Consider the following 13,355-nt stretch of genomic DNA (forward strand, 5'->3'; position numbering starts at 1 on the left):
GATAAGTGAAAGAAGCCAGACACTGAAGAATACATACTGTATAATTTCATTTAAATGAGGCTCAAGAATGTGCAAAACTAATTCAGTGATAGAATTCAGCAGAGTGGTTACATCAGGGTTGGGGAGCAGTATTGACTGCGAAGGGGGCATGAGGGAATCTTCTGGGTTGCTATAAATGTTCTATATCTGGATCTGAGTGATCTTTATATAGGGGTTCACATGGGTAAAAATTCATTTAGCTGTATATATAAGATTAGTGTACTTTATGCACTTTACTGTTGTTTTGGTTATCTATTGCTGCATAACAATACCCCAAAACTTAGTGGCTTAAAACAATGACAACTATTTATTATCACTCACAATTCTGTAGGTTGATTGGGTGCCTTATCCTCTGGGGATTTCAGTCACATGGTAGCTGGGGCTGGAGTCATCTGGAGGCTCACCTGGGATTTTAGGGTGACTGGGCCTCGCTCCTTCTCCATGTAGTGTTAGGACCTCTCCTCATCACACAGCCTCTCCACATAGTCTCTCCAGTAGGGTCACTACATGTGGCAGCCATGGGAGCGAGCCATTCAGACCTTCCTTCAAGAGAGAACCTGCTATGAGGATATAGTTAGCTGACATCCTCCAGGGATCACATCTTTGGGAGCTACTGCAATCCTCACATCAAGGCCATGTTCTCCCTGGTCCTTTCCTAGCCAGTGATTGAGTGCAGTGCGGGTAACAGAGCTGGGCCACTCCTGCCTATCACAGGACTTCTCTAATGGGCAATCTTTTCTCTGGGGCTCCCCATCAGCCTGACCAAGAATTTCTCAGAGCTGCACTGCTTCCTACCCAATCCTCTTTCCTTCCTTCTCTCCTTTCACAAGTGTCAGATCTGCAACACAATCTGAAGGCTTTCCCAGGCTACGCCTGCTTTCTTTATCCTTCCTTAGCATTTCACCTGATCAGCCTCTTGCATATATGATTTGTCTTGATGGATGCTTCTTAGAGGATCCAAACTGAGAGGGCTCCCCAAAATGAGTGTTTTAGGGCCAGCCCCGGTGGCCTAGTGGTTAAGTTCAGTGTGCTCCACTTCAATGACCCAGGTTCATTTCCTGGGCGCAGACCTACACCACTCATCAGTGGCCATGCTGTGGTGGCATACAAAAAGAGGCAGATTGGCAACAAATGTTAGCTCAGGGTGAATCTTCCTCAGCAAAAGAGAAAAAAAGAGTATTCCAAGAGAAAGGAAGCAGAACCTACCAGTGCTCCTAAATCCAGGCCCAGAACCGGCCCAGGGTCACTTCTGCCACTTTCTATTGTTTAACTCAAGTCACAGACTAGCCAGATTCAATATGGGAGGGGAACACCAGGGCATGAATATTGGGGCCATTTATGGAGACTAGCTATCACAACTGTATATAGGTTTTACCTCAATTTTGTAAGTGTTTTTTTTTTAAAGTCCTGTCGTTTGGAAAGGCTTTGGACGCTGCAGCAGGAGGTGGGCTGTATACTGAGAGAGACCTCTGGAGGACACCACCTGTGCTCCTGCCATATGGCAGTGTTGAAACAGAGATATGGAAGTGCTGCAGCTTGTGTTTGGCTTCACATGTGGGCTTAAGAGTGACCTAGATGTATCCCATTAACAGGAGCCATTAATCTGTCAGCTCAGCCTTGTTTACCTACTGGTCACTGAGGCAGGATACACAAAAGATGGGTTAAGACACGCACTGGTTGATTTCAGCTGATTTCACCTGTGAGCTCTTGTCATGAGATTTCTCAGTTTAATCATTATTTGAGTTTAATATAAACAGTAATCTGATCTAATTAAGTAATTACATTGCATCAGATGTGGCAGTTAGAAAAGCCAAACACACCATTGTGCTGTCTTTAAAAAAAATATTAGAGAGGGAATAAGACTCAAAAGAGACAACAATTATTTCTGTTTTTTCTTGTTTTCATATATATTGTGCCTTACCAACAAGTGCTTCTAGTCAAAGGGTAAAGGAAAAGCTAAGGCAGCAAATAAAAATAAAAATTGAGGACAGCCTTTACTGCACCACTACAGTGAGACTGGAGTCAAACTACAGGATCACCAGGTTCAGATAGATAAGCCATGTAGAGGAGCAGGTCAGAGCACCAGTGTGGGCTGGTGATGCACTACCTAGAGGGCCTCAGGCTGAAAGAGAATCCTTTGCCCTGCAGGTTGTCTGGGCAGATGTTTTCTTGGATGGGATGGGAATGGGAGGAGCTCTTATTTTTAAAATTGAAGTATAATTGACATAAAATGAAACACATAGATCTTAAGTATACAGTTCAATGTGTTTTCACAATTGTATACCCATGTAACTCTCACCAGTCATAGACTCTAACCTTTTTTTTTTTTGTCTTATCTGACCGAATTCTCTTGTTTTGTTAAAAGGTGCAGATGTTCTTTTCTCTAACATGTTTGGAGTCTTGAGATGGTCAATTTCAGCTATGTTCCAGGAAGATCTAAACTCCAACCACCCTGGACCCAACCACTCTGAATCAGTCCAGACGGCAACCACAGGAGTGACACTTGTGCAGATAGGCGCAAAATTGTACCAAAGTAGCCTTTGCCTCATTATAATGCTAGAATCACCACCCTGGGAGGAGCTAAAGCCTTATTAGCATAACATGCAATGTATGTGAAGGCATGTTGCCAAACTACACATACTCAAGCTCGTACCCACCTCTACATGCGATGATGAAACTTCTCCTTTTGAATATTCATTCCCTACTCAAAATAAAGGTACCCACATCTCCTTGCTTGGGGGGCCCACAGCTTTGTGAAATTGTTCCCTATGGTCTCCTTTTACTTGCTGCATGCTACAAATAAAATTTTTCTTTGTATGACAACTACTTCTGGTATAGGTTTTGATTTTAACTCACCAAGGAGCAGACTTACTTTGGTCCAGTAACATAACCACCACCCTAATCAAGACACAGAATACATCCTTCATCCCAGAGTTGCCTTGTGCCTCTTTCCAGTCAATTCCCATCCAATCTCCAATCCTCTCCAACCACTTTCTGATTTGTATCACTATAGGTTAGTTTTGCTTGTTCTAGAATTTCATTTACATGGAATCCAACAGAATGACTTCTTTCATTCATATTCATAACGTATTTAGATTGATCTATGTTGTTGTGTGTGTCCTGTTTATTTCCTTTTTATTACTCAGTAGTATTCTATTGTATAAATATACTGCTATTTGATAATCCATTCTCCATCTGATGGATATCTGAGTTGCTTCCAGTTTGGGGACCTTACGAATAAAGTTGCTACGAACATTTTTATACAGGTTTTTGTGGACAAATGTTTTCATGACTCATAAAAAAAACCTGAGTAGGATTCCTGGGTCCTAGAGTAGATGTATGCTTAAAATTTCAGGTGTTCCACCCCCTTGCCCATAGTTGGTATTGCCAGTCTTTTTATTTTAGTCACTGTAATGATATCTCAGTTGGGTTTTAATTCCATTTCCATGATGACTAATGATGTTGAGCACCTTTTCATGTGCTTATTGGACATTCCTATATCTTCTTTTGTGAAGTGTCTGTTTTTAATGCCTTTCATCTGACTTTTTTATAGCCTGCTTTATCCCCTTAAAGAAGCAGTTATCTGAGTTTGCTGCCTGAAAGAGTTCTGTGATGAAACAGATCAATTCAACCAACACATTTAGCCAATATAGCTTTCTATACTGGCCCAGTTTCACTGTTAAAAAGCAAATGCCCTTGCTCAAATAAATTGGTATGATGTCCCCAAAGTAAAATGCTTACTCTAGTATTTTATTTCCAACTCTGGGATATATGTATGTACTCTAAATAAGCAGTTTCACCACAAGCGCAACAACTGGAGGCTATGGTCTATTATAAATAAATAATGTTTTAAAAAAACAATCTATTTGCTTTTAAATGAACTCTGGTCTGGTGGAACATTGCAAATCAAAGGATTTCTATTCCCACAGAATGAGGCTGAGGCAATAAGTGCTTATAAATATATAAATGTGTTTATACATTTATATATATATTTATATATATAAATGTGTTTATACATTTACGTGTATATAAATCAATGGGTCTTAAAACGCTGTAGAATGGTTGTTATGAAATAAACTGTAGGGTCTCATTAAAGGATGAACAAGGAAACTTTATTTTCACCCACTACAAAGTATTTCAATAAGGAATCAAGATCTTACAGAAAGGAAGTCTTGGATTTCTGAGAGAAGTTCACACCAATTCATCTAACTTTAATGTTGGATATCACCAGTGACACCAGATCCATCTTTACACTTAAGGACTAATCAGTTTGAATGCTTGGTTATTCCATCTTTTCTAGTGAAGACTTATTAATTGGTACTTTTATGTGCTGTAAGGAACTTAATCCTACTGAATGTAGTCATAAATGTGATGGTAGGATGTAGTACAATGGTCATCGGTTGTCTCATTTCACTTAAACTTAACCAAAAATATAATCTCTTTTCTTCCTGTGTATCTACTGCATCATGCTCACATTACAACATTTCAAAGTTTTCTGATTTTTACCTCCTATTCTTATATTTGGACTTGACATTTTCTGTGTTTATGAGTAGTGATGCCAATCCGTTCCTGGTTCACAATAGTAACTTGCTTTATCTTGAGTAGTTTAGTTATATTATCCTAAGTCACCTAGACCAATGCTTCTTAAACCTTAATGTGCATAGGAATCACCTGAAGATCTTGTTCAATAGCAGATTCTGATTCAGTAGGTCTGGGGTGGAACCCAAGATTCTGCATTTCTAACCAGCTCTCTGGGGATGGCCTTTCTGCTCACTCAGCAAGGAGCTACAGAATAATCATAACCTTGTTGCTGTTCTGACTGATATTCAAGTGAAATTTACCATTACAGATTTTTAGCTATACAAATAAAACATTATGGCAGATGATGTACTTTCTCTACCCAATTGCCATCTCTTGTCCTCCAACCCCTAAGCACCTTCTGTTTGTTAACAGAATTTCTATTTTATTCAGGGCAGCAATCCAACAACCTTGGCTATTCTGCTCCCTTTGCTAAATACCAACTTCCCAGGGCTCCTTGCATGTAAGGGTGGCCGTGTGACCCAACACTGGCCAACGGGATGCAAAAGAAAGTCTCCTGGAAGCTTCTGGGAAAGATTTTATTTTTTTGGCTAAAAGAGACTGTGACACAGGAAACACTTCCCACCCCCCCACCCCAAATCAAATTAAATCTCAAAAGCCAAGCACCTCACTGACACAGGCTGCATTAGTTTCCTAGGGCTGCCATAACAAATTATCACAAACTTGGTGGCTTAGAATAACAGGAATTTATTCTCTCACAGTTCTGGAGGCCAGAAGTCTGAAATCAACGTGTTGCCTGGGTTGGTTCCTCTCTCCTAGTTTCTGGTGGTTGCAGGTAATCCTTGGCATTCCTTGGCTTAAAGATGCATCACTCCAATCTCTGCCTCCAATTTCATATGGCCTTCTGCTCTGTGGGTCTCTCTGTATGTCTTCTCCTTTTCTGTCTTTTATAAGGATACCTGTCATTGGATTTAGGGCTCACTGTAATCCAGGATGATCTTATCTCGAGACCCTTATCTTAACGACATCTGCAAAGGCCCTTATTCCAAATGTCACATTCTGAGGTTCCAGGTAGACATATCTATTGGGGGAACCCCACTCAACCCACTACACACGTCTAATCTGTCTTTTTGGAGGGAGACCCTCCTGTAGCTCAGACTTGGACCCTGGGGCCTGTGAAATCCAGGACATTTGGGAAAGGGCTTCTTTTCAGTCTACTGTAGTCACTGTCCCTATGAAAGCAGGGAGTTCCTCTGGTGGAGCCACTCATTCCTTGCCAAGCTCAGTTTTGAGGATCCTCACAGTGACTCCTAAGGTACACATACTCTGTCCTCAAGTATCCCTGTGGCCCCGCTGTGAGAGGAGGAGAAAGTCCCTACCACTGCTCTTCCTTACCCCTTGGTCTTCCCAGCAAGCCTGGCTATATATTTGAGGGGCCCAGTGCAAAATGAAAATACAGGGCCCCTTGTTCAAAAATTACAAAGAATTTCAAGAGAGTAACAGCAGAGCATTAAACCAAGCACAGGGCCCTGTGCAACTGCGTGAGTCACTCACCCATGAAGCCAGACCTGCTTCCCAGTCTCCAAGAAGCCAACTATCCCTCTGGGTTTGGCCAAATCCATCAAAATTCTCCCCTCCACTCCCTTTCACTCTGGGAACATGAATGAAACATGGAAGCTCTCACCTCTCTTTAGGGCCTAGAGACTGGAACTCAGAATGCAGAGCCTGGGTAGACATAATAGAAGCAAGGAGAAGGTTGTCTTAGCAATTATCTTTCTTACGAGTCCACAGCATAAAAATCAGATGAGACACAAATTAATGTGTCAATAACTTGCTCTGTTACAAAAGGATGGTTAAAAAAAAAGCCACCTTCACATGTTCTGAGGATCCTGCAAAACATTAGGGTGGGTTTCGAAGTTAAAGAGAAAGAAAGAAACAACATAACAAAATAAAACAAAAACAATCTCCTACCAAAATACCACATTACTTTACCTTCTTAGTCCAATTTAAACGACTTTTTTTGAAGTTCTTAAATGTTCTATGGAATAGGGAAGTTAGTGACCAAATTCTTCTGGTTTATGTTTGAAAAACTGTCACCAAAGAAAATGTTAGCCTTGCAAAGCCAACCACAAGCTGAAATGCAAAAAGAAATGAGAACTAAGCAATTTAGGGTGTTAAAAGTAGAAAGTATAACTAGTAATAGTATCACCCTGTTTCCTGGGTTTTCATTTGCACTTCTTTCAGGAACATAAGTATGAAAAATATTGAGGATGTTAAAATTTTTTGAGATGATGGATTTTCTGAATTTGTGTTGTTATAACATTCTAAAGGAAACTGACAAAGTTTTCATTTTTTCACCTAAGTAATTATGTCTACATCTAATATGTTATGTCAAGCTGAGTTTTGTTTCTCTTTGGGCTACAGAGCTATATATTTCTGCTTTCAGTATAAGTAACACTGGATTTTTCCCCACAAAGTTTGCCATGCGGTTTTCAGAATTTCAAGTTTGTTGTTTTACGAAGTAAATAAAACAAAACATATACAATTTGAAAACGTTTGAGTTAGTCTCTTAATACACATAATCCTATAATTGTGTATAACAATGAAATAAAAGTTAATTTTTATCTCATGAGAAAAACTGCAAATATAAACACGTATATGAAAAATGCTTAATTCTACTAGTGATTTACTAGTAGTAAATTATCCCATGAGAAAAATGTGTGAGCAGTAAATAAATATATGAAAAAGGCCTGATTTTACTAGTGATTTTTAAATGTACATTTTTCTTTCTTTTTGTACCCTTTTAACAACCTCTCCCTATTCCCCCCCCCCCCCCCCCCGCCCCCCGCCACCCCCCTTCTTTTTTTTTTTTTTTTTTGTCACCCCCGCTAACATCTGTTGCCAATCTTCTTCTTCTTCTTTTTCTTCTTCTCCCCAAAGCCCCCCACGTACTTAGTTGTATATTCTAGTTGTAGGTCCTTCTGGCTCTGCTATGGGGGATGCTGCCTCAGCATGGCTTGATGGGTGGTGCTACGTCCATGCCCAGGATCTGAACCGGTGAAACCCTGGGCAACCAAAGTGGAACGTGCAAACTTAACCACTTGGCCATGGGGCTGGCTCCAGGCAACCACTTTTCTACTCTCTATTTCCGAGTTTGACATTTTTTTTTAGATTCCACATGTGAGATACCATGCAATATTTGTTTTTCTCTGTCTGACATTTCACTTAGCGTAATACCCTCCATTGTTGTCACAAATGGCAAGATTTCCTTCTTTCTCATGGCTGAATAATATTCCACCGTGTATATATATACATTATCTTCTTTATCCATTCATCTTTTGACAGAAAATTAGGTTGTCTCCATATCTTGGCCATTGTGAATAATGCTGCAATGAACATGGGAGTGCAGCTATCTCTTCGAGATACTGATTTTATTTCCTTTGGATAAATACTCAGAAGTGAGATTGCTGGATCATATGGTAGTACTGCTTTTAATTTTTTGAGGAATCTCCATACTATTTTCCATAGTGGCTGTATCAATTTATATTCCCACCAACAGTGCACAAGGTTTCCCTTTTCTCCACACCATCACTAGCATGACAGCCATTCTAACAGGTGTGAGGTGATAGCTCATTATGGTTTTGATTTACTTTTCCCTGATGATTAGTGGTTTTGAGCACCTTTTTGTCTACCTGTTGGCCATCTAGATGTCTTCTAAAAATGTATATTAAAACAATTCATCCAAACATTCATCATCCAATAATTCTAGCTAAGAGACTCTAGAGATATAAATACAAGAAAGATATAGTGTCTACCTTTGAGGATCTCAGAGCCTACAAAAAAGGGAAACAGACATGATAACAAATAAATACTAAAGTTATGTCGGTGGAAAATTAGAAATCTGTATGTGGTTCTACAGGTTCCAAAGAAGAGAATGTTCAATTCTATCCTAAGGGCAGGGTGGATTTCCTTGAGGAGGGACACCTTTTCTGTTTTGAAAAATGTTCAAAAATCAATGGTAGACTAGTGTGTGGGACTCAGAGTGGGTGATTGTATTCCAGTTGCAGCAGTGGGAGCCACGACATAAGGTGAGAAACAGTAAGGTGTGTTCAGATAACTATAAAAAGCTCAGTTGCCTGGTATCCATGGTTTTGAGGTGGGGAAAAGGAGTAGAGTGAGATAATGTGGGGCAGGTAGTCATATGTCAGAGCTAAGGACTTTAAACTTTATCTCATAGGGACTCATAAGCCATGGGTTGGTCACTTGTATTTATTTCTTATCCTAGATCATCTTGATTCAGAGTGGCTATTATGGTCAATGATTACTGAGATAGATTGTTTGCAAACAGTTGCCATCATTCTCCTTTCTGTATCCATGGCACAGGTAAGTCCCCTTCTACTCTGACTTCAGGCTTGGCCGTGTGACTTGCTTTGGACAATGGTCCATTAATAAACGTGAAACTTGAAAGATATACAGATGGCCAATAGGCACATGGAAAGATGCTCAACATCACTAATAATCAGGGAAATGCAAATCAAAACTACACTTAGATATCACCTTACACCCATTAGAACGGCTATACTCACCAAGACAAAAAATAACAAACCTTGGAGAGGTTGTGGAGAAAAGGGAACCCTCATACACCTCTGGGTGGAATGCAAACTGGTGCAGCCATTATGGAAAACAGTATGGAGATTCCTCAAAAAATTAAAAATAGAAATACCATACGACTCAGCTATCCCACTACTGGGTATTTATCCAAAGAACTTGAAATCAACAATACAAAGAGACTTATGCACCCCTATGTTCATTGCAGCATTATCCACAATAGCCAAGACATAGAAGCAACTCAAGTGCCCAGTGACTGATGAATTGATAAAGAAAATGTGGTATATATATACAATGGAATACTACTCAGTCATAAAAAAAGAAAAAATCGTCCCATTTGCAACCACATGGATGGACCTTGAGGGTATTATGTTAAGTGAAATAAGCCAGACAAAGACAAACACCATACGATTTCACTCATTTGTGGAAGATAAACAAACTTACAGACAAAGAGAACAATTACCAGGTTCTGGTTACCAGGGGGAAGGGGGTTAGAGGGGGGCACAAGTGGTGAAGGAGCACATTCATATGGTGTCTGACAAATAATAATGTACAACTGAAATATCACAATGTTATAAACTATTATGACCACAATAAAAAAATAAAATAAACATGAGACTTGAAAAGTGTTTGCACTTTGGGGCTGTTCCTGGGAACCATGCAGCCATCACCATGTGAATATGTCCAGGCTAGCCTGTTGGAGACACATGATCAGTCTCCCCCGTCACCCCAGCCATCACCAACACCCACTCCAAATATGTGAGTGATGCCACGCTAGAACAATAGTTTCTCTTAATACATACTCATTAGGGAAAATCAGAAAGATAGAAGGAAGGAAACATGTCATCCATAGTTGTACTACCTAGATATAACCATTATAAGCATTTTTAGGATCTTTATTTCCAATCTTTTTCTCTGTGCAGATTTATTTTCTATATGGTTATAATTCTATATGGACAATTTTGCATCCTGCATTTAAACTGTATTTAAAAAGTATGTTTTTTCATTTTTTACTCTTCAAAAGTACCATGTTTAATGACTGGATAATAGTCCATCCAGTGAATGAACCGTGATTTCTTAGCTGTTGTTGGGCACTTAGGTATACGCCACAATGAACCTACATAAGCATAAAGCTCTTTCCAGATTTAGGATTATTTGCTTAGAATATTCACATTAAGTAGGGTAATTGGATCAAAAGGTATGAATATCTTTTAGAGCCAATACATATCAACAACTTTCACAAAGGATTTCATACCAATTTACACACCCATCAACACTGAGTACTCATTTCACCAAAGCCTCAAAGGCCGCATAGAGTTTTCATTGTTGTTCATTTTGTTTTGCTTTCCATCTTTGTTAATTTTGGTGAGAAATGAATTCTGGTTTCCATTTTAATTATTTCTTCAATAATTAACAAGGTTGAAGAATTGGAAAGTCACACTTCCTAGTGCCTATCAGAGCACTGGGCTAGCTGATTTCTTAAAATAACTTTCTTCATATAATCCACACAATAGCTGCTTCCAAATTCCGATATAGGAAAGTACCTAGAAGTAGCTATCTGTTTGAATCCGTGTTTGCACAGCAATTTACAAAGACTGAGAAGATGTCAGTTGTCCATATCAAAGAATGGGCCTACCCACATGAAGATTATTGGTAGGAGGCCTAAACTTCCCCCAAGCTACCCCTTGGCAATGTCAAAAACCAGAGCCGGACAGTAATTAAAGCAGTAAAACAAATTTTATTCAAGACTACTGCAATAGACAAGAGACGTCAGTATAGAACGGGGCTCAGTTCTGAATATGGCATGGGCAAGTGGGAATCTATAGCCAAGGAGCAGGATGGGGGTAGTGGATGGAAAATTACTAAGAAGAAACATCAAGAGTAAGGGGGATTCTGGTTAAACAGACCTAACAAGACTCCTTGCTGAAGACAGGCCAAAGTGATCGGACATCACCTGGGAGATGGTGGAGGATGAGGAACCTGATCAGATATCAAAGGGGATCAGATATAGAGGATGGGGACTTGTAGCTAAACAGACTTAGTGGGGTTCTTGCTAAATTGGATTTTACAAGGAAGTGCACAGATGGGCCTAGGAGAAGGTTTAGGAGCCTGACTAAAGTTTGGTCAAGCAAAGAATCTTTGTCAGCATCACCAGGGAATTCACACCACAATATTGTTCCAATTTACAGATGAATACCCTAAGCCTTGGGGATTGTTAGGAAACTTCTAAAGAATTCCATGGATATACAAATATCAGAAAAGGTAAATAGGATATCGGAGCAGGGTGGATGGGGTTCCTCAGTTCATAGAACAAAAATCAAATGAAGTAGCAAGAAGGATAACACGTCATTACAAGATTTTTCTTGTATATCTCAAATACAACCACTTCTCACATCTCTACTGCTGCCACCCCAGATCAAACCACATCATGCTCACCTGGACCACCACAGTAATCTGCTAACTAGTTCCCTTCATCCCACCCAGGTTCCTCTACGGTCTATGTTCCACACATCTCCTAAATATTTCAGCAATCGTCATGTTCCTTTCATTCATTTGGCAAACAAGGAAACTTGCATAGGTAATTCTGGTCAACCTCCTCTCACAATGCTTTAGTTCCTGCAACCCCAAGGGAAAAAAAGAATTAAAAGTGTGTGAGCCCAAGCTGACCCATTCCCTGCCTGTAGGACTTGGGCCTTGCCTATGCCTGGATGGGAAAAGCAGCCTGATCATTGTCTTGGCTACCCTAAATAGTCTCCCTCACTCTCACTGCTCAATTCCCAGCCTGCCAGATGGAGGGAAAAGGCTTCATTTTGCTTTTCACTCCATAAATCTTTCTTTTTTAAAAGATTTTATTTTTCCTTTTTCTCTCCAAAGCCCCCCCAGTAAATAGTTGCATACTTTTAGTCGTGGGTCCTTCTAGTTGTGGCACATGGGATGCTGCCTCAGCATGGCTTGATGAGCGGTGCCATCTCCGTGCCCAGAATTCGAACCGGCGAAACCCTGGGCCGCTGAAGCAGAGCGCACGAACTTAACCACTCAGCCACAAGGCCGGCCCCTCACTCCATAAATCTTAAGTAGCCGCCATGGGACAGGTGCCGTGCTATTTACTAGGGACAGGATGGTAAACAAGACACAAATGGTCCTAGTATTTTGGAGCTTACATTCTAGCAAGGGATACTGACAAAACAAGTAAATAAAGAGAAAGCTGACACCGTGTGATAAACACTAGGAAGAAAGCAGAGTGTAATGTTAAATTAGAAAGTAAAAGGGAGGAGGCTGACTTAGATTGGGTGCTTAGCAAAGGTCTCCCTGAGAAAATGACATTTAAGCTGAGATTCGAAGAAAGAGAAGGCGGGGTGGGGTTAGGGTGTGGAGAGGCAGAAAAACAGTGATGTTCAAAGTCCCTGAGGTGGAACAAAACATCAGCAAGTTCAGTAAATTGAAAGAAGACCAGAATCTTCTTGGTGCACACTGAGCATGGAAAGTGCCTGTGAGATGCTCGAGTCCAATTATGTAAGGCCTTCGAGACTATGGTAAGGAGTTTGAATTTTATTCAAGGCGCAATGGCAAGATATTGAAGAGTTAAGTAGGGAAGAGAAATAATCAAATATCTCTTGATAGTTTGTGGGAAATGGATTGAATGGTTAAGGGTGACAGTGGGAAGACTAGCTAAGAGGCCGTGACTCTGGTCATTGAGAGATGATGGTGATTGGGACTGGGCTGGTGGCCACAAAGATGGAAAGAACTAGAGGGATCTAAGGATATATTTTGGAGGTAGGATCAAAGGAAATTGCTTTAAAAAATCCACTTTCATCAAATAGTAATAGACTCATTTGTTGCATTAATAATAAAAAAATTAAATATCCCTAGATCAACATCACAAAAATATATGTAAAGAGAATTTTAGAAAGAAAAATTAAGTTAAATTGCCATTTGTGATTTAAAGAAGTTATTCTGAAGGACTTAGATGAAATATGATATTAAAAAATCTGTATGAGGGCTAGCCCCAGTGGCCTAGTGTTTAAGTTCAGCATGCCCGGCTTCAGCAGCCCAGGTCCGGTTCCCAGGTGCAGACCTACACTGTTTGTTAGTTAGACCTACACCATGCTGTGCTGGTGGCCAACATACTAAAAAAAATAGAGAAAGATTGGCATGGATGTTAGCTCAGG

This window comes from Equus quagga, chromosome 10, assembly GCF_021613505.1.
Source record: "Equus quagga isolate Etosha38 chromosome 10, UCLA_HA_Equagga_1.0, whole genome shotgun sequence".
Classification (NCBI taxonomy): domain Eukaryota; kingdom Metazoa; phylum Chordata; class Mammalia; order Perissodactyla; family Equidae; genus Equus; species Equus quagga.